The sequence below is a fragment of the Streptopelia decaocto genome (genome assembly GCF_964273445.1).
Source record: "Streptopelia decaocto genome assembly, chromosome: 25".
In the NCBI taxonomy this organism is placed as follows: domain Eukaryota; kingdom Metazoa; phylum Chordata; class Aves; order Columbiformes; family Columbidae; genus Streptopelia; species Streptopelia decaocto.
The window spans coordinates 1,937,871-1,963,112 of NC_138680.1; positions in this window are offsets into that span (position 1 = coordinate 1,937,871).

Here is a 25,242-nt window from a genome sequence, read left to right on the forward strand (position 1 = left end):
GAGTGTAGGCACAGAAAGAAAACACTTCAGCTTTTGCCTAATAGGTTGAAATGGTAAAAGGGCCAATAGTGCGTGGCACTGTGCCTTTTATAGGGTAAAATGTAAAGTTTTGCACCTACAGATCTGCGACTGTGGGGAGAAGAATCGAGGTTTGGAGGGCTTGTCTGTATCCTTTTATTATTCTACTAATCCATCAAATTCCTACCTACCTATCCATTCATCCTGCCCATATCTCGGGGGCACTTAAGCTCTTCTTGTAATCCATATGGATAGCCACAAACTCATAAATTATACTTTTGTAGTAAGAGAAGTACTGGAAAAATATTCATCAGCCTGCCAGGTCCTTATAGCTTCAGGTCTGAACCTGGGGTTCATTTTTTTCAGTGAATCAGAACTGTATTAATAATTCTGTTGCTCACTCTGCATATTAAGGTGTCGGGGCTAAACACAAATGTACTTGAAGTTACAGACAAATAAAAGTCACTCGAAATGGCAAACAGGGTTTTTTTAGACATAGACATCACTGAGTTAATATGAAAAATGTTCATAGACTATAAAGAACTAATTCCAGTTCAGATATAATCTGTGAAGGGCCTATTAGTTTTTTGATTGCTAGGCCTAGAGTTGGATTACACAGCAAAGCAGAGAGATTGTATTTGTCAAAAGTGACGAGAGTTCTTCCAAGAAATCCACACTGCAAGAGCTATAGAAGAATCAACCGAGTTTTCCATTATTGCTAAAACAGATTTCTTAAGGTTAAAGAGGTACTTAACAGATAAGGTTGGGAAGGACAGAGCAATAGGCTAAACTGAAAGGCAGCTTTTGCTAGAAAAGTCAGAATGCAGAAACGTCCTTATGTTCAGTCTGTGTGCTGTTTGTCGGTTGTGTCTATAGGGGACAAGCTCATTAAATGTTGTCTTTTAGTTTGGGGTAGAGTGGAAGATGCTATGAACTTAAATAAAACACATTCCTGTGCCCCCTGCAAAAAAACCCCAAACCTCACAGCTGACAAACTGCAGAAATGCAATCTGGCTTGCTTATCCCTTTGAGAAAAATGGGTTTATTAAATCATAGATGGGGAATTGTTGATCTTATCTCTCTCCCAGACAAGATCCAATTTAGCTGATAGAGAGCTGAACCTGAAGAGGTTCTGTACGTTGTTTATTTTCTTCACAAATAGCTAGCTAATATTTGCAAAGTGGCCTTTGTTATGTTCCTTTTCCAAGCTTGTATCCATCATTAAGATCATGGAAAAATGTTAAGATACCTTGATGCGTTTTATCCAGCTTCTGGAAGCAACCTGGGCTTTTTGCAGGCTGGCAATAGCCACAGGTGACTAATTCCAGGAACTTAAAATGGGTTCTGGATGCTCAAACCCTCCTGGCTTTGCTGGAGACACCACATCATGTGCAGAGTTTTCCTGTTTTTAAAAAGTCTCTTAGTAGCTTGCTTGTGTAATAGGATTTTACTGATTGATATAAGTTTTTCTGTTTCCCTTGTCATTGCACTAGGAAAGTGCGTTGCAAATGCTGAAGAACCTGGAGGTAGGAAATCATTCCAAAATAGAAACACTGCTTATTTAAAATAAGAAAGGACTAAATATCTCCATGAGGATACATCTGGTAAGCTGTTTCAATTTATCTCGTTGCTCATCCCGTATCAATAATAGCGTGTTCCTCCGCCCACCCTGTGTTACAGAAAGCGCTGTCAGATCCAGCAGCAGGTGTGTGGAAAAGAGTTTGTCAGTTATTCAGTTGACTTAATCTGTTGTTTGTGAGTTGATATCCGAGCGTCTAGAGATCAGCAATAATTCAGGTTAGACGTTTGCCTGTTGAAACGAGAGGAGATGCCTCGACATGGGGAAAGCGGCCACGTGCTGGATTTTGTGTTGCAGATTTTGCCATGCTTGTGCTTCAAAGAGCTAATACTGGATTGTAGGATAGCTTTTGCTTTTCCAATAGTGATTTTTGCTTGTATGTGAAGCAAATAAACGGGGACAATGAACACCCTTTCTTATATTATTGTGTGTTTTTTGTTTGGGGTTTGCATGTTGTGTTTTCTTGTTTGTTTGGTCCCCCCCTTGGAAAATAGGTCTGCTTGCCACTTTGTGTTATTATTTTTAGTTATTGCAACATCGACTTCAAAGAGCCAGGAAAACTGATTGCTAATGCAGCGTACATTTAAAATAGGAAAATAATAGTGCTGTGTTGAATAGTTGTGAGTAACTATCCGTCTTTCCCACAGTATTCCCTGCAGTAGCGGCCCTGTGCATCCCGGAATGTTATATACTGGTGTGTTTGGGGTAATGAAGTGGGAAAGGCGGGCAGCCCACATCAAAGTCTGCATGGTAAATCGCATTTTTGGGTCTTTGCGAGGTTGAGATCTTGATTTGCAAACCCTTTGCAGCACAGGTGAACTCTGTCCATGTGCCTATACAAATCCATATGCAAAGGCAGGCAGATCTCAGCCGGGACTTGTGTGCACCGCTTGAAATGAATAATCACAACCTTCTGCTTGTGCTTTTGCTCAGTACGGTGGTGCAGCCCCTCGTGCTGCTGCTGCTTTTGTACAGGCTGTTGAGAATTAAAGCTTCTTGCTTGAGAATTAAAGCTTCTTGCACTGATTTGATTGATGGTCCTTTTATCAAGTGCTGTGCGGGTACGTTGTGCCGAGAACATACAAAGTATCACACACATATTCCAATTGAATGGCTCTTCACAGTGGAGAAAATCCATATTCTCTGCTCTAAACAATGTAGACCAAAAGTCGAATAAACAGTAAAAAACGAATGGAGTAAGCAAGGATTAGCAGACAGTGCATTATGTTGATTACCCACATTGTCTTCAGCTTAATAAATTCTACAGCGCTGTAAGTCAGTTCAATTGTGTGTGAAAATGGAGAAGGTGGAAAATGAGACTGAACAAGAGGGTTAAATGACAGAGCGCCATTCCAGAAGCAATTAAAAAAAGGCAGCCCTTGAGGAAAGAGCAAAAAAGGAGGTTTTGAAGTGTAAAATAAAATACACAATTCTGTTTTAATGTGGGAAGCTGAAACAGTCTGTCCAGTCATCATCATTAAACCCATACAAAAGCAATTGATAAAGTACTTGCAGTACTGCAACATTGGCTTGTGCTATTGAGTGATGGCTAAAAATAGGCAAACAGGAAGCAGCAGTAATTCTAAGTCATAGTTTTGGCATCGCATTCCCTGAATCCAGATTAAGATCCCTGAGACTTGCTGTGATTCAATAAACGCGCCGGCAGATCCTGTCACAGAATAAAGACCTTTAACTTTCTGTTGGAAGTGAATCCCTCCTGTACAGATGTGTCTTGACTCATAAGAATAACCTGGTTTAAAGAGTTGTTTGGAAGGCTCGGTTAATGGTAGCTCTTAATTATTTGTATGCCTTGGTCATTATGGGATTTGCAGTAGCCTGCAAGAAAACCGATGTGTGAGGAAGTACTGTCGTTGGGTGGTTAAAGAAGACGACCAGGCAATCAGGTCTCCTGGGTTATCTTTTAAAAATTTACCTCCTGCTTGCTGGTTGATGAATATACTTGAAAATCTCAGTTTGCCATTTCTCTGGGGGACAAGAGGAGGAGGTGACAGATAAAGCAGCTTTTGGCCCAACTACCTTCTCAGTTTTGGAAGAGCAAAAGGATGAATGTGGAAGACACATGTGCCGCCGTCAGCGCTCTTGTGAGGAGGCGATAGGGAGCAAACTCCATCCCGTTTCAGGAAACACAGGGAGGATGCCCCTGGTGCATTTGTATTTAAATGGGACCGGAACTGTTTAGAATTTGGCAGTTTTATATCTTTTTGAGTGCCAAATCCAGGCATGGGGTAAGGAATGAGCTTGTCAGTCTGCCGGTGGATAATGGAGGAGCGAGCGAGCTGTTTCGTATGTATATATTTGCTAGTAGGCGGCTTAAAAGCAGTTTATAGTGGTTCGGCGGTAGTTTTGTTCATTGCTAATGATCGCTTCCACTGTCAGCGCTTTGTGGAGCGCTCCCAGCTGTACCTTTTGTTTCTATCGGCTATAATCAGTATTATCTCCTGCTCTTCTTGGCAGCAAACAAGCTGGGATGAAGGATACAGTAGTAGAGCTGAATCCCACAATCTCAAATGTTTTGTGGCTGGGGGAAGAGAAATGCTGTGATGGGTTTATCTGTTCCAAAACAGCCCTTTCTGAGAAGGGTCTGAGCCCTGGCAGGGCAAATTTGCAACCTTGTTGTCACTGTGGATCCTGATGGCATTTTGGATACCTGGCGTTGTGGAAAGATCCCGTCCCGTGGGCCAGTTGGAAGTGGACGCTGGTGGGAAAGGGCCATAGAGTCAGTAGCAACTTTTCCTTCTGAATTTTGAAGGTTTCCGCCGAAAAATGATGGCAGAGCTGAGCCTGCCTGCTCTAAACTCCTGGCACCGAGGGAGGGATTTGCATGAGGTGCCCTCCAGCTAACGGAGTGCAGCAACCGTAAAACAAAATGACACGGGGTTGTTGGTCCCTGTGTTTTTGTATTCAGGGCTGGCTCTGTGGTACCGAAGTGTATCACGTTCCTTTATCGGAGGTGACACCTGCATGGTTTAAGAAAGAGTGATTGATTTCCTATCTGTAAAGTAGAAATAGGTATAGAGTGATTACGGCAGGGATTTCCTGGAGTATTTCTGTATGTAATTCTCGTTAAAATCAGTGCAACAGGAGTATCTTTGAAAGAGGTTTGTTCAGGCTCCCTGGTGGCTCAAGAAGCTGAATCCTCATCTCTCAGGGTGAACGCTCATGCTATTTGTGTCTGTAACATTCACGCGGAGCCCTGTCCTCAATTCACATCTCTTCTGACGTTCAGATGGGCTCTGGCTATGGCAGATACTCTGTCTTTCTTAGCTTTGTTGACTTGCCACACTAGCAATATTTAGTTGGCTCAGTGATCCCATCAATAAACAGCCTGTGTGATCCCCCCAGAGAGGGATCTGCAAATAAATAGTATGAGCCAGGGACATCTTCATATCCAGTTGTCGTGTGCTGCATATGGCATTTTTCACATGCATAGAATCTCCACAGCTCTAAATACGGGACCGTTTCAGTGCTCCTCTCGTGTTGCTCACCATGCTTTTATTATAAAAAAGGGGAAGACTCCAAGGTTTTTAGGATGTGTTCCTCCACCTCCTGCTCTGGGGAAGCTTTGCTACCTGAAACTCTTGTTACAAAACAGCATCGACATGATTGTGTTGGCAGTAAGAATATACTGGGCTGGCTGACCCCTCGGAGCAAACCTTTCTCCCCAATCTTGTGTGCAAAAGCCTCGTCCCAGCTGTTGTACGAGCCTGAGGAATGCGGCGGCGTTTGGATCTGCGGCCTGGCCAACAGGATTGAACAAGGGGAGCAACATAAAGGGCAGCCGACTGCAAAGCCGTTAGCATTCTGCGCGGCACACAACTTAGCGTTAGATCTGCTATTATAATTCTCTGTTAATTACATACTGTTGATTATATAACTGCTTAGCAGTTCCTCCTCTTTTAATGAGCACAGCTGTTTTCTGTCCAGCTTCAACAGGGAAAATTTCCCATCTCTAATTTAAAAGTAATACACTCAAAGAGAACTCCAGAGGGCTCTTGGGCTCGCGCTGTTTAATATGTTTTAACGCTCGTGGTGCCTACAGGCTTCCTTCAGCCTAGAGAGCACTTATGGCCATTCCCCTTACCCTCTTAAATGAATCCCTGTAATTAATGGTCTTTATTAATAAAATTAAAAAACTAACAAAGCCTTCACCTCTTTGTAAATAAACCCATTTTATCTGGGCAGGCTGATACAAGCTGTCACGTAACTGTGCTAATTTGGATCCGTGCACTGTATTTACTGTTTTCTGACCAAATGCTTTCTACACAGTGGGCCAATGGGGGTTTTTCTGCCAAAAACTCTTCAAAGAGCGAGTGATATAAACATGTATTTGCTTACACTGAGGTAGCTGTGAGTTCTGGTTTCCAGGAGCTCGGAGAGGCCGAGGTGCAGGAGCATTAAAGGGAAGTATCGTGTTGGCAAACAGCAGCGATGTGTCGAACAAAGACCCTCAGGTCACCGCTCACCCCCAGGTTGGTGTTTCACCCGCGACAGTAACATCCCAAAGAGCTCGGGCCGGTTTTATGAGCTGCTGTTGCAACGCAAACAATTTGAGCATGGACAGTTTTTCGGAGGAAAACATGTTTTTGTCAGGATTGAGAGATTTCCCAGGAGGATGTAGGCTTAGATCAAGTTTAGGTGGAAGAATTGTCAAAACAAATTGCTTCAGCTTCTAAGCTTTGTTTTCACAAAGTCAAATTTGTTTCAGTAAGATTGTTATGACTCTTAATTTTTCAGGATATGATAATACGCTGGCATGTTTTGACACTGGCAGAATACAGTCGTTGTGGCCTGAACAGATTGCCCAAGGATGCTCTTTTTTTTTGTTTCTCCCCCAAACTTTTGACCTATAAGTAATTTTCAAGGTGTGACACAGCTTGAAGAAATGGCTGCAGCAGGTCTATAGCAAGAGCCGAGATTTATTTCCTAACAGGAAGCCCATTATTTCTGCTTAATGTTTATCTGGTCTAATCCCTAACAAGATCTGGGACTTTCTCAATCTGTTAACTTGACCCTACTAACAATATTTTAAAAGTCTAATAACTGATAAATACTTAAGCAAATGGCTGAACATGCTGTGGAGCTGCAAGTTGATTGTAGCCACCTAAAATAATTTGTTGATGTGCTTTCAAGACACTGCCCTGATCTGTAACATCTATTAATTATTTATTAGCCTGCATACCTTTTGTAGGTGTAACCTTAACATCAGCTGAGAGTGCTTGATCTGTTATTGAGAGCAAAGACCGTATTCCTAGAAAGAAGATGATTTATCTGGAAGTCGCTCTTCATCTCTGCCATTTTTCAACCCTGCGTGGATAAATTCGTCTCTTTAGCTGGAGTGTCCTTTTGTTTCCCTGGTATTCATTGTAAACATACATCAACTCGTTTCCCTCAGGGGGATGCAGCTTGAGTTACATTATGGTAATAATGTTCATTCTTTGCATTAGTAATTGCGCCGAACGCCTCCTGTTGTATATCTTTGTTTTCCTTGCTGTTCTGAGCTGCTGTGCTGTTCCTGTGTGTTTTGTGCTGACAGCGCAGGTCGTGCGTGCTCCTCCTGTTCTCCATTCCTCGTGTCTCTGGGTAGCAGCGTCTCACACCAGTTCAACCAGGGCTGGGGGCAGCTCGTCCTCTCAGTTCTGGAGCTCACAGGTAAAGACAGACAGCGTTGGTATCGCCCACCGTGCTGCTCTAGCGAACTTTGCTAACGAAACCAGGAGTTACCGGGCTCAGCCGCTTCAGGCAACAAACAGGAGTCCAAGGTAAAATGGCGAGTGAAAGCACGGTGTTTATAAGATGAAAAAATCAGTTGCACTCGTTCTTATAAAGAAACCATTTCATAATTCCATTGATTTTTATTGGCAATGTGCTAAGACTGAATTTGGCTTACGGTGACTGATGCAACAAGATGTATTTGTAATATTATTCAATATTTGCGTTCACTAATGCCCAAACAGAGGTTCCTGTGTTTCACATGTAATATCCCTCTGTGTCTTTTTTTTGCACTAGAATGATCAAGTATTTCTTGGTCCTGTAAGTTGTTCTTATTTTGAGAACAAATAGAGAGGAGTCGGTTATTTTTTTGCATAATCTTGTTGATTTACAAAGGATGTTCAAGTTTCCCTGAAGAAAACTGCAGTCACACATTAGAACATTTGTTATTAATGCTTCATAAGCTCTTTTTAAAATCAGCAATGTCCAAAAAGTTATTTTAATCTTTAAGTGATGGCATCCTGTGCTTCAGCACCCCCAACTACAGTATCTGCATTAGTTAAAGCAACTGTAGCTAGTCAAAATTTGCCATCTGCTGATGTTTTATCACTCAGTTCCTCTGCTTCTCTGTGGCAAGTGGACTGCAATGAGCCCACAGGGTAGTTTTATTATTTGTTACTGGTATGTACATTCACCTAGATTGGTTCATGTATTGAATGTATTGTTGGGTACCAGCACTAGCTGTTAGGTGCTGTGTTGAACCTGCGTGTGTATTTGCGTGTGTTGGACAGAGGGAGCCAGTAAAAGGTGAAAAAATCCCTGCTGGTGATACCTGAGAATCCTCAACACAGGAGGAAACCAATCTGTTGTAATAAGCCAAAGCCTTGCGGCAGCAAAGGGGGTAATAGCAGCATTTACAGAACCTGCTTGCAAGATTTCCTGGGCAGAAAATATATAGTGTGTGACTGAAGATCATCTTTTAACCTGCTTAGCCTAGATATAGAGATGGGAATAGGGGGAAATGTTGTTTAGCCCTTGCATATTGCAGCTTTCAGTTTGTTGGTCAACTTGAAAGCCGGTCCAGAAAAAGGACAATATTTTCAGGTGCAGAATTGCTGAGGAGAATCTTCTTTCCCTGAAGTGCGATGGGAGGGCTGGGTGAGGCTGCACATAAACCCCTTTGCTGGCTTAGAAAGCCGGAGGCTTTGTTAAAAGCCTGAAAACAGCCGTAGAAAGAAAAGGTCCTTTGGACCTTTCTGTGCTTTCTCCAGCCCTCTGTCTCTCTTCAAAGCAGCGTTTTTTCTCTCTCTGTGCTTTTATTTATTTGCTTTTCCTTCTCAGTTCTGCTCAGCAAAGACTCTCCGGGGAGCTCGTGTGGAGTTGAACTTGGCACAAACAGCCAAGGCGGCGTGAGCTCAGTGTCTGCACAAATGTCCAGGATAAACTGCTTTGTTAATATTTCAAATCGTTTCCTAATAGAGGAAACACTGCACTGGAGCAGGGATCCAGGGAACAAGGCTTTCCTGGTGAAATCTGCCTTCTCTTTTGAATATGCGATATAACCAGTTTATTTTTGAAAACCGTTATGTGGAAAGAGGAATGTTTTTGTTAACGGAAAATCCTGATGCTCTTGTTTTGGCCTTACACAAATTTTGTTTCTATTTCTGTGGAGTTATAGTGACATTTTTTGGGGGGTGTGATGCTGGAGCACTGTTGTTTTACAGCTAGATTACTGTAATTCTCTTCAGAGTGGGAATATCTTTGTTAGAACATTGTTGTAGTGAGTTCTCATATATCGGATGGGTTTAATTTAGATTTACAAGTTGGTCTTTGGTTACGCTGCCCTACCAGCCTCTCCAGGCTCCGCTTCACTTCAAAACAGATGTTGTTGGGGCTTTTTCCACCCCCCTTCATTTGGTGTCTAGTTGGGGGTACAAGTGGGAACCTGCCCCTTTTGCAAAGGTGGTTTGAAATATTTTGTTGAAATGTTTTGCATGCACTTCATAAAAGTGCGGTGAGATAGGCCTCACAAGGGCTATTAGTGCCCTTTTCAATCAGTTATACCAAAGGATAGTAATTTTTTTAATGACTGTAGGAGTTGTGCTTTTCAAGTGATTCTGAACTTGGATATGAAATTGATTCTTGGGCTTGAGTTTTACCTTTTTGTTGGGACTAAGATCCTTCAGGTCCAAATCCTGGCTGTGAAATGTCCCGTTTATATCATTACGACCAGAATTCATGAAGACGCGCAATAAGATTGTGAATTTGCTTTCGTTGTGGAGTATTCCTACTTGTGGACATTCATATGCAGATGTTAATGTGCATATTGAGTTATGCCTTGAATCTGTTAGAGGGATGAATTTTCTTGAACCTTTTAAGTATTTAGGGGGTAAAGAGCAGGCGTGACTTCCCATTTATGCCAATTTGAGTCTGGGCAACTGTATGGGAGTCAGTGAAATGAACTGTAAAGAGCATGTGCATGGAGGAATTCAAACCTGAGGTGGCAGGAGAGAGACTTTAGCGATGGGTAAGTGGCCGCATCACAAGATGATTTCATTAGATCACACATAAAAAAGCTGAGCAGCGGGTTGTACCAGGACATGACTTTTTCTTGAATAAAATCAGCAGCTGTCCAGATGGAGTTGTGGTTTGGAGATCTGCAGCACGGGACACTGGATCTGAAAATCGGGGTGATTAAAGTAGGGGTTTATTTGTCAATCCCCAAAGATCCTCTGTCCTTACCAAAAGTCAGCCCTGCTGCCTTCAGTAGCCCTTGCCAGCTTTTGGGGACCTCTTGTCAAGACTTCTTGAGGCCCTCAAATTGCTTTTGAAGTTGTTTTTCAGCGGGCAGAGTGAGGATTTGACCAACCTTTTTCCATAGCCCGATGTGAAAATAAGGCAGCTTTAACTCAGCATTGAACAACGCCGAAAAATCACTGCTAAGACACTTAAATTCATATTTCTCTGATTACTCCATGTTGTAGGCCATGTAGTTTCTAGCTACTAGAATCTTGACATTTTCTGTGCTATTTTAAAAGCTTTTCAGGAGCTGAATCAGTATGTGTTGTTTGTTTGTGCTGTTTACACTGCCGGAGCCTGGACAGCAGCACAAAACATGTACTTCTTGCTTCCTAATTTGATGAAACGAGAGCAAAATCCGAACCGCGGTATTGCCCAAATGAGCCAAATCAAGCAAGGCTGACTGCAAATAGAAACAAAGCATTTCCCTTGTCTCCTAAACATTAGTGTTTCTCATCCATTTGATTTAACAAGGGCAATCACCCTGCCACTCTAATTATCTCTGTCAGCCCCATGGTGCACTCTGATTTTTAAGAGGAATCAAGTGCCTTGGTGCCCACGTGCCTTTTAGTCCATCACGATGCGCATTTTAAGCACTGATAACACAAGCAGATTGCTGGCATACGGCAAAGGGCTATTTTTGTTATTATTTACACAATAAATAGAAAGGAAACATTGAGTGGCTTTGATTAGAATTAATGGTTCATTAGCCTGGGCTGTCATCACCTGCTAGCACTGTGGATCTGGATGGCAAAACTGATGAATTATTCTTGGTAGAAGAATAATAGTGGGGATGGGGATTCACAGAGAGATCCTGGGTCTGAGTAGGGCAGCAAAGCCGTGGTGGTGCTTTCCGAGGGCAGGGCGTCCAGCTAAATCTCGGGGTGTAGCTAAATATGCGTTTTGCGCCCAGCTGTGCCTGCGCCAGATGTTGCTGCTCTGGCTGCAACGCTAAATGCTGCTCGCTGCTCCCTTACGGAGCTTCCCAGTTCCCAAATCTGCTGGCAGAGCTACTTGCGAGGTGTCATTTATCTGTTTCAGGTTACTGAAGCTGTTTTGGCATATGGATTTGTTTTATTTCATCGTTCTTTTCCTTCCCGAAGCAAGTCGGCGGAGCTCAGCCAGCGCTGTGCAAGAGAGGAGCGTTTCGGGAGGTTAAACCTCCTTCTTCCAGCACTAAATGACTTACCAGTAGAAAACAAGTTGCAGGGGGCAGGTGTGCATTTGCACAAGGCTTTCCCATCTTCTAAGTAGAAATTCTGATTAAAAACGTCAACGTTTGAAGCCTAAACGTGCAGTTTTTACCCTAGTGGGCTTTGATTATTGAGCAGCGATGGTCACCGTTCCCAGGTCAGGTTTATGTCAGGAGGAGGGTTTTTACCTGATTCCTGGTTCTCACGTTGCTGTTGGAAGTTTTTATAGCTTATTTTCTCTTCTTGGCACAATTTACCACGTGTCAGAGGGGGCATGAAGCATATATTTTATCAAAAAACCCCTAAAAAACCAAAAAACCGACCCTCTTGTGGGCTCTATTTTAGCAGAGATGGCTTTTCCTTCTGTGTTGGAGCTGCTGAGAGAGGGGGCAGAGTTAATGTGACATCCATAACTGGCCCCCACAATAATGTAGATATAAGAATTTGCCCTCTGGTACATATTCTCAGTATCAATAGTGAAGAAGCCAACAAACAACCCAAAAAGCAATCCATCATTTTCTGTAAAATTGCCTATATAGACAGAAAAAAAAACCCCACTGCTCCCCGTGCTGCTTTTCTTAGTTCTGTTTTATTGTTTCTATTTAATGAACTGGCAAATAAATTACAAAAATCTATTTTATCAGCTGGTTACTTATTAATTCCGTATTTTCCGCAACAGGTTCTTAGATTAATGAATCAAGGAGATGGAAAAGGCTGCTAATTTAATTACACAATTACCATTGCTGTAACATTTATTTTAAAGACGTGACAGAGCTAATGATGGTTTATTTATTTATTTAAAGTAAGCAATCTTTAATTTTTCTGAGTTTATTGACAAGTATTAAAAAGGAATAGTTGATATGGCTAAAATAGTGACCCTTTTGTGCAGATCCCACTGTGGTTACAAACCGGTTTGGGTCTAAAAATCCTCTTGGCTTCATCACCTGTGAGTATTTCAAACATGCAAGAAACATGTCGTTAATTGTACTCATGTGTGTAACTAAAAAGGAGATATAAATACATAGAAACAACCCATCCAGCATGTTATATATGAACATTTAACACTTGATTCATTTCATACATGTTTGAAGCTTCCCTAATGAAATAAATCCTTAAAACAGGGCTTTGAGGGGCTGTTTGCTGCTGGAAGAAAGGAAACACCTCCCATTCATCTTGAGAGTGCAGGATATATTATTACTATTAATTCCAGTAATTAGGAGCAAAACATAAATTACTCTTAATAAGCCTTTCAGACAGGATTTTCTTTTAATCTACAGGCTCATTTATATGTATTTTTATTTTTTCACCAAATGAAATGAGCATTCTCTGTGCACTCCCAAATGACCTTTATTTTACTGACAGATGCAACATAAAGCTTCAAATACATGATTTTTAACAATCAGGGCAAGGTATGGGGGGAAATGTGGATGGGCTTCCATTCTCCTCCTACATTTCTTGGTTCTCATAAGAGAATTCGGGTCCTTCTTTGGGCATCCCATTCCTATTAACTCCTGAAGTCAGTAGTTCCTATGACAGTGGCTGCAGAGATTTGGTACTTTATTTATTTACACAATATACAGCCTAAACCAGTCCCCGAGGCTTGGAAAACGACTGTAACGTAATAATCCTTGAGTTAAGGGCCAGAGCGGTGCAATCCTTCCCTAAGCCTCCGAAGTTTCCACAGTAAACTAATTCTGTAAGTTTCCCAGTATTATCAATCACCTACAATGAGATTTCCTCCCACATTTAGTCAAATTAGATGAACCCTCATTTTCTCTTGGTCAAACTTTTAAGCCAATTTTCATTTTTTATTCTTTAAAGTTCACCTTTGCACCAAAGTATTTGCTGTTACCATAGGAAGATGCCCGATGGTTTTATTTCAGTCTTGCAAGGCACAAATCTTCTGCAAATAAGGTTTTGATAATGTTTTAAATTCAGATTCTTTACCAAGCTGGTCAACCTAATGATTTTTGAATGATACAATTTTTTAAGTCACGGGCTATCCAGAAAAACAGATTTAACTATGAAGGCATCTTGTATATTGTTTCTTGTGAGGCAGAAGCTGGGTAGTAAGCCTATAATCTTATACCAATTTATTCCCATTCAATAGGATACTGCAAAAAGTGAGGAGCTGATACAACTTGTAGTAATTTTAATTTGTGATGTGTTACTTCTCAGACAAATTCCTTGCTAGTCATCATTAGTGCAAAGTACAAAATAAATCTTGATTCAACTCGCCCGTTCTCTGCTGCTCTCGTATTGAAATAGATGTCAAGGTGAGGAAGCTGCTTTATTGAAAACCTAAACCTTTGCAGAATGATGTGACTTTTCTTTACCCAGATTATGTTTAATTTCTATTTTCAAGAGGTAACTTGTTCCAGTCCTTTTGCGTAACCTTGTCATCTCAAACTAACGATCTGAAGTTTGGGCGGGATCTCCTGTTTATTATTCCAGAAGCATTTGGGATGTTGAGGAACACAGTGAGTTCTGAAGCAGTCACTTCAGGCATCGTTTTAACACGGCTGAAATACATGACGACTTTATACTTGTGGGAGCTCCAGCTATTACTCACCGTGTAATCTGCCTCCCTAAGAGGATTTTCATGTGTAAATCTTTGTTTATCAGAACTCTGCTAGTATTTAAATTTTTTTTCAGAGAGAGAGGAAAACTTGAGAGAGTTGTGTAAGAGCTTTGAAAGAGAAACATGCATTTTGAAAATGCCCTGATTTTTCGGGGTGTGGAATTGTCATAAGCACTGTAGATTTTTTTTAATTTTTATTTTTTTTTTTGTCTTGTGGGACTCAGGTTTAAAATTCTCCTTTTGAAAGCGGGACGTGATCTCTGTTGCTTCAGAGCTCCTTGAGCAGTTTCCATTCAGGCTTTGAGGCTTCTGAGTATAAGCAGAAGCGGCAATTGATTCCTTCTTTTGATTTAAATCCTGTTTGAAATAGATAGTTGGCTGGAAATGCTTTCTGAAAGTTAAAAGTGCATCCCACAGCATCACAGAATCCCAGGATGTCAGGGGTTGGAAGGGACCTGGAAAGCTCATCCAGTGCAATCCCCCCATGGAGCAGGAACACCCAGATGAGGTTACACAGGAAGGTGTCCAGGCGGGTTGGAATGTCTGCACAGAAGGAGACTCCACAACCCCCTGGGCAGCCTGGGCCAGGCTCTGCCACCCTCACCATGAAGAAGCTTCTTCTCATATTTAAGTGGAACTTCTTGTGTTCCAGTTTGAACCCATTGCCCTTTGTCCTATCACTGGCTGTCACCCAGAAGAGCCTGGCTCCATCCTCCTGACACTCCCCCTTTAGATATCTGGAAACATGAATGAGTCCCCCCTCAGTGTCCTCTTGTCCAGCTCCAGAGCCCCAGCTCCCTCAGCCTTTCCTCACCCGGGAGATGCTCCACTCCCTTCAGCATCTTTGTTGCCCTGCGCTGGACTCTCTGCAGCAGTTCCCTGTCCTGCTGGAACTGAGGGGCCACAACTGGACACAAGATTCCAGGTGTGGTCTCCCCAGGGCAGAGCAGAGGGGCAGGAGAACCTCTCTGACCTACTGACCACCCCCTTCTAACCCACCCCAGGTCCCATTGGCTTCCTGGCCACAAGGGCCCAGTGCTGGCTCATGGTCACCCTGCTGTCCCCAGGACCCCCAGGTCCCTTTCCCCTGCGCTGCTGTCTAACAGGTCATTCCCCAACTTACACTGAACCTGGGGTTGTTCCTGCCCAGATTCAAGACTCTACACTTTCCCTTGTTCTATTTCATTAAATTTTTCCCTGCCCAACTCTCCAGCCTGTCCATGTCTCTGGATGGCAGCACAGCTTGCAGTGTCAGCCACTCCTCCCAGCCAGTAGGGAAAAGAATGTCACTCTTTTAGTTTCCAGTTCTTGTCTTAATCAGCAATTACTTTTTAAAATCTCTTTTCCTACTAACAGGTTTGCTTGTTTTTAGTATGAATGCATAAAGATGGTTGCTGCTGATAATTTAGATTTTTCATGCTTTGGCTGAAAATGTTCGTGAAATTCCTTGCGGTAGCTTCTTTCTGTGGTTATCGCTTTGAGATTAAGACGTGACCCTTAGTTTTTCCTGTGTGTTATACAGGAGAATGTTTTCCTCCTGCTTCTACAGAACAGAGCTGACACGCAATATATGAAAAACAAACTTCACCTTGAGCTCCAGAACTGTGATCTGATCAGCCTGTTTCTCACAATATGAACTCAGTGTCTTTGTTTTTCCCCGTATTATTTGTTTATCGGGCAGAATTTAACATTGTTTATTGTTTCGCTTGCTCAATCTCTTCTTTTTTTTCCAAGTTCCACCAAGTTTGTTTCAGAAAAAAGAGAAACTTGGCCCAAGTGAATCTGTTCCTGCAGATGCCAAAGCCACTGACCAGCTGGTTGAATCCAAGTTGATCGGTATAGTTGCTTTTAAATTAATAAGTACTGTGTTGGAAGAATAATTGGAAGTTGCATAAAATATGGATTTGGGACTTCCGGGGTATAAATAATAGAAGATACATATTTGATAAGAGTTTAATAATATTTCTATAAAAAGTCCCACTTTTGTGATTACCGCGGTATTAAAATATGTCATGTTTGTCATCTAATCCCATCTGGTGATTAGGATTAGTAGAATAGCGTTATTTTCTAAACTGCCATGTCAAAGTTTCGCCGTTATTAAAAACTGTCTTAGGGATTTGTCGTTTAGAAGGAGAGTTGAAATCCCTGTGAAATGCAGGTTACCTCCCGTTTGTTTTCCGGTTGTCGGCAGCTTTACGAAGGATTGTCCTGGTTCCAGCAATACCATAGATTGGCCCAGAAGAGGAACAGCGTGGATAAAATGTACAACCAGAGACACAACTGTGACCCACCTTAGCTTGGCAGTAATTAAACACAGGAGTATTTAAGTGTTCCTGTAAAATGGACCTGCACAGCAAAAAATGAAAGCAAATAATAGCAAATGATAGGATCTCATCAGATAACCCCTATATATATGCTAAATATAAGTTACTGGAAGGTCTTTTTTTCCAGGTTAAGTTCTCCCAAGGTGAAATTTAGGAATAAATTCTATTGATACATTCCCCAAAAGTGGTGAGAAATTCTCAAACGTAGGACTGGTTGCCCCTCTCTTGCGCTGATAGTTTCTTAATTAGATGGAACGACAGTCTCTTTGGCTTTTTTTTTCCCATTGCGGACCATTATACCACAATTATCTGAGGAGCGGAGACACGTGTTTTTATTATTTGTGGCTTTTTAGGAGTGGAGGAGAGGAACTATCAGCAAGTTTGCTGATGACACCAAGCTGGAGGAGTGGCTGACACTGGAAGCTGTGCTGCCATCAGAGACCTGGACAGGCTGGAGAGTTGAGCATGGAGAAATTTAATAGAATATAACAGGGGAAAGTGTAGAGTCTTGCATCTGGGCAGGAACAACCCCAGGTTCCAGTATAAGTTGGGAAATGACCTATTAGAGAGGTGGGTAGCGAATAGTGGCCGAAGAAAAATCATGGGGAAGCTCCAATATCAGGGAAAATGAAATATTCAAAGCATTCGAGGGGATAAGACATACGTTTGGACACTTTCTTTTAAGCTTTCATTACATAATGATTAATTGCAATGAGAAATCTGTATGGGAGATGGATTCTCGTACCGGTTAGAAGCATTGCTGGAGAGTTTAATCAAATGAATGTAAAATATTATTTGAAATAGTCGAGCTAATGTTTACATGGATATGAGACAGGTAGAGTTTTAGCAGTTTTGAGCAAATGTTTATGTTGAATTACTGAAATAAGAGCAGGATTCACTCAAGTAGTTTAGGACAATCAGGCCCCCGGTTCACAGGATCTTGTAAGAAATCCCAGACTAAATAAATGATCGTCTGGAAGACTTTTCATGAGTTATCAGAGAACGGGTATTTTATGCAGTTTTCTTTGCTGCAATGTTCATGAAATGTTCTGCCAGGAAAGAAGGGTAAGTTAATATTCCTTACTTGTCTCGCCACGACACGGGCAGGATAAGCACGAGCTGGATCCCTCTCCCGTGGTCCCTCAATGGAATTTGGAAACCTAAATTCACCTTTTTGATTTTCACCTCCACAGAAAGAAACGTGGTTTCCATTAAGCTTTGTAAACAGCGATTTGCAAACAGAACATTTAAACACCTCCATGAGATAAAACGGTCTGGTAAGTGTTGTTCCTTTATCAGTCAACTTCCCATTTGGGAGGGAAAATAATTGAAAATAAACAAGCAAACAAAACAGGAAGGTTTGGTTTGGAAATGCATTGTAAATCTGCATGGTAGGTTTGCTCTAGAAACTTAAGATTTGGGCTGGTTTGGTGGTTTTTTTAAGTAAGACTTGGACACAGACTTAACCCCTATGACGGGCACCACCTTGTCCTCTTGGCAGAGAGGCCACGTAAACCACCACCATTCCCCAATGGGCAAAGACAGCCAATTATCCAGAATAAATTGTGACTCTAACAGCGAAGATCATTTTATTATTGCCTGGAGGCTTTTTGAAGCTCTCCCTATGAAATTGTCTCGTAAATAATTCAATGAAAGTGATTTACTTTGGTGGGGAACTTACAAGGGAAAGCCTTTCAAAAGAGTATTCCGTCAAAAGTTATTTAAATTAATTTCATCTTCAATTCCAAACAAATTGACTCAGATCAAATTTCATTACCGATTAACAAAGGCTGGTAATTTCTTTGTGTGTTGAGTTAAATGGCTAAAAAGGAGCTAACAACACTGTTACATTCGCTCTATTCCTGCCCATAAATACTGCAACACGTTACTGAGAAGCAGCCGCCTCTGATCATCAGCCACGGAGAACCTGCAAGGACTTTAAACTGGGTTTTTGAAGCTCCGCAGCACATCTCATTTACCAACTGTGACGCAGCCGGACCGCGCCGTCCGGAGATAACAGACAAAAACCTCCGTTATGTGGCATAAATTCACCCCCACGACAAGTGGAAGATGCTTTTCACTTGAAACGTGAGCATCCACCCACCTCCTGGACGCGGCACGTTCACAGAATCACAGAATCCCAGAATGTCAGGGGTTGGAAGGGACCTGGAAAGCTCATCCAGTGCAATCCCCCCATGGAGCAGGAACACCCAGCTGAGGTTCCACAGGAAGGTGTCCAGGCGGGTTGGAATGTCTGCACAGAAGGAGACTCCACAACCCCCTGGGCAGCCTGGGCCAGGCTCTGCCACCCTCACTGAGAAGAAGTTTCTTCTCAAATTTAAGTGGAACCTCTTGTGTTCCAGTTTGAACCCATTACCCCTTGTCCTATCACTGGTTGTCAGCGAGAAGAGCCTGGCTCCATCCTCCTGACACTACACTTGCCCTTGTTATATGTCATTAAATTTTTCCCAGGCTTCAGCCCGCGTTGGTGGATGTGTTTGTTTTTCTCTCAGTGTTCACTTGATTTTTCTTCTCTTTTTGGGGGTTGAGGAGTGAAGGTCACTTGGGCTTTGTGCACTGGGGTGGGTAAAAGGTTTAATTCTCAGGAGCTGGTGTACGGGTGGATGTTTATGTACATTTTGCAGAGCTTTGCGTTCCTGCTAAAACACTGAGAGTGTTTGATGGGCGAGATTATTTGCGCTGAAACTCCAGGCTCTATAGGAAATACTTGCACTGATTCATAGCACATTGTCCATTCTTTGTTTAATTTAACATCTAAGTTCCCCAGGATAGATGCATTTTCTACTCCCCACGTACCGCTCTCAGAAGGCATCTTGCAAGTGCCAAAATGTGTCCGTTCGTGCTCCGACACCCACTGGGATTCCGAGCTTGCGCACAGAAATGTGGAAACCATGTTACATGTATATTGATGCCTTTTGCAAAATCCCCCCTATTTTTAAAATTTATTTTGGAATAATAGGAAAGTCTGTGCAAAGAAATTCAACTTGTTGTAGAACGGTATCATTCTGAGTGGAGAATCAGGCCGGATGTGTCCTGGGAGAGCACTCAGCTTTGCTTTAAACAAGCTCCTTTGCCTCACTTAAAGTGCTCATGAGACAAAGCTCCGAAGCAGAAGAGAAAACTTTGCATTAGCTGCAGTAAAAATATTCCATAGAAGAAGATGCAGGTTGGAAAGTAAGTTATAGTGCTGTTTACAGAGACGTTTACAGTTAGATAGACAAGAGAAAGAAAGAGAATTCCCCAGAGCTTTGTTGTGTTTCAGCTGGAAACTTTTGCAGTGCTGTGTTTTTAAACCTGTAGTATATTAATAGACGTATATAGAAATATTATTGGGAAAGTGGATTCTTTGATTCCTTGTTTTGAGCTAAGGCAAACAAAAATTATTGGAAAGGAGACAGTGGCGTTCACACAGAATCCCAAGTAAGTAATGGGGCATTTGAAGGGGAAATCTGGTTGTCCCTGCAAAATTTGTTACTTTTTGGGAATCTGGAATGTACGGCATGCGGTGCTTTTTAACTAAGCGTGACCTTTACAGGACGAAGCGGAGAAAGAAGAGAAAACCTGCGTGTTTGAATGTGAATTTCAACACCTGTTAGGATGTGGAAGAAAGTAGGTTGGTGGCATTTGGATTCTTTCTGTTCTGCAGGCTTAAAAGTGCTTGTTCACATGCAGCCGATGGGAAGAACCATTTCATTTGCAGATCAGGCCCGTATTTTTGGCTGTGAAAAGGTAAACAACAAACAGCGTTTTCATCTCCCTTTTCAGTAAAAAGCTGTCAACCTTTTCAGTTATTGCCACTTAGGAACAATTGCCTGGTTGCTTACAAGTCGGCTCATCTTCTGTCATGTTGTTTTTATGTGAGTAAACAGTCACCCTGTGCCTGCAAGAGCTGATGGATCCTGTGGTCCAGCGCCTCATGGCTTGTGACTTTCTATCATCATTTAATATGTCTTATTTAAAGACTGTATTGTGAGTGTCCCCGACTAGTCTTGGGCCTCGACTCAATCTCCGTCTGCTGAAAAGCAGCAGCTTTCTGCCCATCCTGGACACCGATCGCACACCACAACCAGGTTCTAGACCCATCAGGACACAAACAGTAGGTTACTATCACATTCAGCCGTTTAAACCCGCTGTTTTTGTAAGTATAGGGCATCACAGTGTGTTACTGGCAAAGTATTGTTAATATCCTTAAAGCCAAGCTTGGTTTCACGCTTTGAATGAGTTTTTCTTATAGAATATAAATGGTTGTGTTTCCATTTCTTCTCTTCTTCAGTTTAAGACGTAAATTGATAGTTTTTCGTTCCCCTATTGTGACAAGTACGTACTCAAAATGCGTTCGTCTCGTTGTCAACAGACCTGGAACAATTCTCTGCTGGAAATGAATCTGAGACTTCTGAATCTAAATGTATCAGCCCTTGCCACTCCAGTTTTAAAGATTCCATTACAGTAGAATAAAGGCATTAATAGATTGACACCCCTGGGGGGGAAATAATGACACTCTTGTTCCTCGTGTGCTGCTGTTGTGCTATAATTACAGCACCAGTCAGTTGTTTCTGCGGCAGGGAGATGCTGGCTCAGTCAAATGTTTGGATGGTTAAAACACAAGGAACATATTTCTCCATCTGAGAGGTTTTGGATGCTACCCTAATACAAACAATAACATTTAAGAAATGCACGCTACTGTGAATTCCTCTTCTCCTTAGTGGGAAATGCTGAATATAGCAGATTGCTGTGCTGTCTTGGAGAAAACACCCATTTATGTGGAAGTATTTTTAGGTATGTAAGTTGCGTGAGATCTTGCTCAGTTCTGAATAACAGAATCCCAGAATGTCAGGGGTTGGAAGGGACCTGGAAAGCTCATCCAGTGCAATCCCCCCACGGAGCAGGAACACCCAGATGAGGTTACACAGGAAGGTGTCCAGGCGGGTTGGAATGTCTGCACAGAAGGAGACTCCACAACCCCCCTGGGCAGCCTGGGCCAGGCTCTGCCACCCTCACCAGGAAGAAGTTTCTTCTCAAATTTAAGTGGAACCTCCTGTGTTCCAGTTTGCACCCATTACCCCTTGTCCTATCACTGGTTGTCACCGAGAAGAGCCTGGCTCCATCCTCCTGACACTCCCCCTTTAGATATCTGTAACCATGAATGAGTCCCCCCTCAGTCTCCTCTTGTCCAGCTCCAGAGCCCCAGCTCCCTCAGCCTTTCCTCACCCGGGAGATGCTCCACTCCCTTCAGCATCTTTGTTGCCCTGCGCTGGACTCTCTGCAGCAGTTCCCTGTCCTGCTGGAACTGAGGGGCCACAACTGGACACAAGATTCCAGGTGTGGTCTCCCCAGGGCAGAGCAGAGGGGGAGGAAAAAGTCAATGAGGTTGGTCAAGCACGACTCCCCTTGGTGAAGCCATGTTGACTGCCCCTAATGACCCTCTTATCCCTGATATGCCTTGAGATGGCACCAAGGAGAAGTCGTTCCATCAGTTTCCCAGGGATGGAGGTGGGGCTGACCGGTCCATAGTTCCCCAGGTCTTCCTTCTTGCCCTTTTTGAAGACTGGAGTGACATTTGCTTTCCTCCAGTCCTCAGGCACCTCTCCCGTTTCCCAAGACTTGGCAACGAACAGAAAGGGCAGGAGGCAAATATTTGGGACCTTGCTCTGGTTAGTTCTGCGGGTGAGTTCGGTGGTTGATCAGTCTTAGGGTTTCTCTTATGAATTCCAAAACAAAGGGCAAGAAATTGGCTTCTCATCCTGTCACGCTCTGACAGGCAGGAGAGCATCACTGCTTGATTTTTGCATTGCGGAACAGCATTGGTCAAACATTTAGTAACTTAAGTAATTTAATTAACATGCATGTAATTTAGCACGACATGAACTGTAGCCATGCAACTCTACTCAAGCTTTGTTCATTAAATTCGACATTTAATTGTTGTCGTGACACCTGAAAGATGTATAATCAGTCACCAGTTAATTAGCATCAGTATGTCAGGTACTCATTAGAATAATTGACTGAAGTTTGTCTTGTCGAAAATGGCTTTTTGCTTAATTTTATGCCCTTAGTGAGATGGAAAATACAGTCCTAGAAGACCCAGATCTCACAGGTCATCTCCGTAACTTGTCTGCTGGGTTAATTCAGGCACATCAAGTGTTCTTTGTTGCTTCGCTGTCACACTCAGGCAGGAAGTTTCCACCCCTTCTTTCAGAAAACATTTTGTATTATTGTTAGGTGACCGTAAATAAAAAATGTGTGTTTAGTCTGACTAACCTGAAAGAGAAAAATGAGTTATTTAGCCAACTTCAGAGGAAGGAATGTGTTAGAGAGCAGGGCTTTGCACAGACAGGTTGTGCAGCTGTGTTTCATGCTTCATCCTCCTTTCAGACCACATATTTTTGCATGTGACTGCGCAGCTGGACTCGAGGCACAGGCACAGAACGGTAAATGTGAACCGGCAGCGCTGTGCCCCAAGACGTAGTGTGTGACGGGTTGGGCAATTTAACTCGGGACCCCTTATTATCTATATAGTATACAAGTGCACGGATTTTTGTATTGGCTTTGTTCATGGGAAGGAACTTTGAGGAGGCTTGTGGCTTGTGAGGAGCTCTGCGTGGTTCTGCACTGACTCACAGCTGCCTCGGCTCCGGCTGACGGAGGAGCCTTCGCGTTTGACTGCGGGGAATCAGCAGCTCCATCACACTGTGGAACTGTGCGTGCTCTCCTGCCTTGTGCTCTTTGGTATCTCTTTATTCCTATTAATACTGAATTGCTACACCAAGCGTTGTTACCAGGTCAGATGTCTCGATCTGGCACTTTGTGTCTACAGCGAGAAGGGGAAAGCGCTGGATTTTCTGTCCCCATCCTCTGCCCTATAGGCTGCAAATAATATCTCCTTTATATTTTAATACTTCAGGGGCCTTTCTCTGAAACAAATAGCCTGTGTGCTGTGTTTCTTTTTGGCTAGCAACATACTGTCAGCTTCCCTTTTAATCGATGTTAGAGGAATTAGTATTTGCTTTATTGGTTTAACTCATTAAAGAAATGACTTCTGGAGTGTAGTTCAAACAGCATCCATCACCAAAGATAATTTTCTTTAACACTGGGACACAATAGAAATGTTGTTATTTATTTTTATAACCATCCGCAGTGATTTATTCTTTCAAGGTGAATTCCATTCATGCAATGTCCGTGGTTATTTTGCCTGAATTCCCCTTAAGAAGGGCAGAGAATTGTCTGACAGCATCAGATGAGCAACCTATTTAAGAATACTAATACCACCTTATTTTAGTCCATAGACCTCAAAAAACTTTTCAAAGCAAGTTAATAGCGTTTTATATATCGCATGCATATAGTAAATAAATAGAACTGTGAGAAAAGGAGGGAAAGAGACCTTCCAGGAGGCCACCCAAGAAATAATGGCAGAATTTGGAATAGAGGCCTCAATTCAGCGCTTTAGCCAGCAACCAACAAGGAGTGGAATTAAAAACGTTATCTGAGGGAGAACTTACATATTTACTGTCGCTTTTCCTAAGCTCTGAATTAATGGGTTTGTAAAAAAGCTTTTGGGATGACGCGCTGCCAGTGTGTGTTTGAAGCATCCCAAACTGCCCGATGGACCATTCCTTTTGGAAAAAGGGTTAAAAATTGTTCATTTACTGAGAAGTGAACGCGAAGAAAATGCAAGTAGATGTAGGCGAGGCTGGAAAAAGGAACTATGAGAATAACTGCTCAAGGGAGAAGTATCGAGGTGACCTTTGCTGCTCTGGGTTCCTTTGGTAATGAAGACAAAGTCTCTTTAAAGGGCAGCGAGTCTGAACTCTGTGGCATTGGGCTGTATCTTCCATTACGGGAGCCTTTCTGTGAATTGTAACCTTTAAATATTAAATACACTCCAGGTCAGGACAGCCTAGTTTATGAGGTGGCTGCTACAGCGAGAGAAGAGTAAATACCTGCGTTTTATGGGCGTAATTTCAATCCAAATTCCAAGTTTGTTACTCACGCCAAAGATGTACATAAAAGGACTATAACAATCAAAACGTGAATCAAGGCTCATAAAGCAAAGTGGGATTGTTAATGAAGTTTCTTCAAGGGTTTGTTGCCACTAACAAATCAGCATCGTCTGCTTTTTCACGGCCTGGAGGACAGACCGTTACAACCAAGAGCTGTTGCCAGCTTCACTTCTACAAGGTGAATCACTAACTCTGAAAGTCTCGTCTGGAGTAACAATATTGATTAAAATACCTTTCCTGGGCTTTTTCTGCATTTAGGGATATCGCAATGTGCGTAAATAGAATGGGAACTTTCTGCGGCTGAACCTATTTAGAGGAGCAAAAAGAGCACGAAAGGAACAGGCTTTCCAACATTGGGAAATATTTAGGATGGGTAAGATGCATAACTTCAAAAAACTGTTCTTTGGAGTAATCAAACGTTTCTGTAAATTTGCTTACAATTGACCAAATGGCTGTCAGATTAGTGGAAGCGCTTCAATGGGAAATAAGATTTCAGTTTTCTATCCTGAAGGGCCATTAAGAAGAGAAATTTAGTTGAAACAAGGGAAATAATTGAAACTGAGATACTGTATGCCGTTATCTCAGGTTTTGTTTAATTAGGTTTTACTGACCAAATTACTTGTCCTTGAGATCGGTCACAAGGAAAAAGAAGCAATTATTCCCACTGACTTAATATTGCCTGTGAGAAGAACGCAGTCGCGCTCCATCATAGTTCTGTGGCTTCCAGAAATCGAAAACACAAAACCAACAGCAAAGAAAAGGTTCTTTCTTACTGTTCTGTGTCCAAGGTCCTGAATATCCATGAATGTTTTGTAAAATGTTAGTGGAAGTTAAGTTTTCTGGCACTTAGAGTGACTTAGTGGTGTTCTCAGTGGGGAAAATAGTCCTTAGGACACTTGATTCAACGCTAATATTCCTTGTTTAGAGCTGGCGATGTTGTTGGTGCACAGAACAGTCATTGGTTGCTGTGAAGATCACGTAAAGGTCTATTAAATGGGTTGGC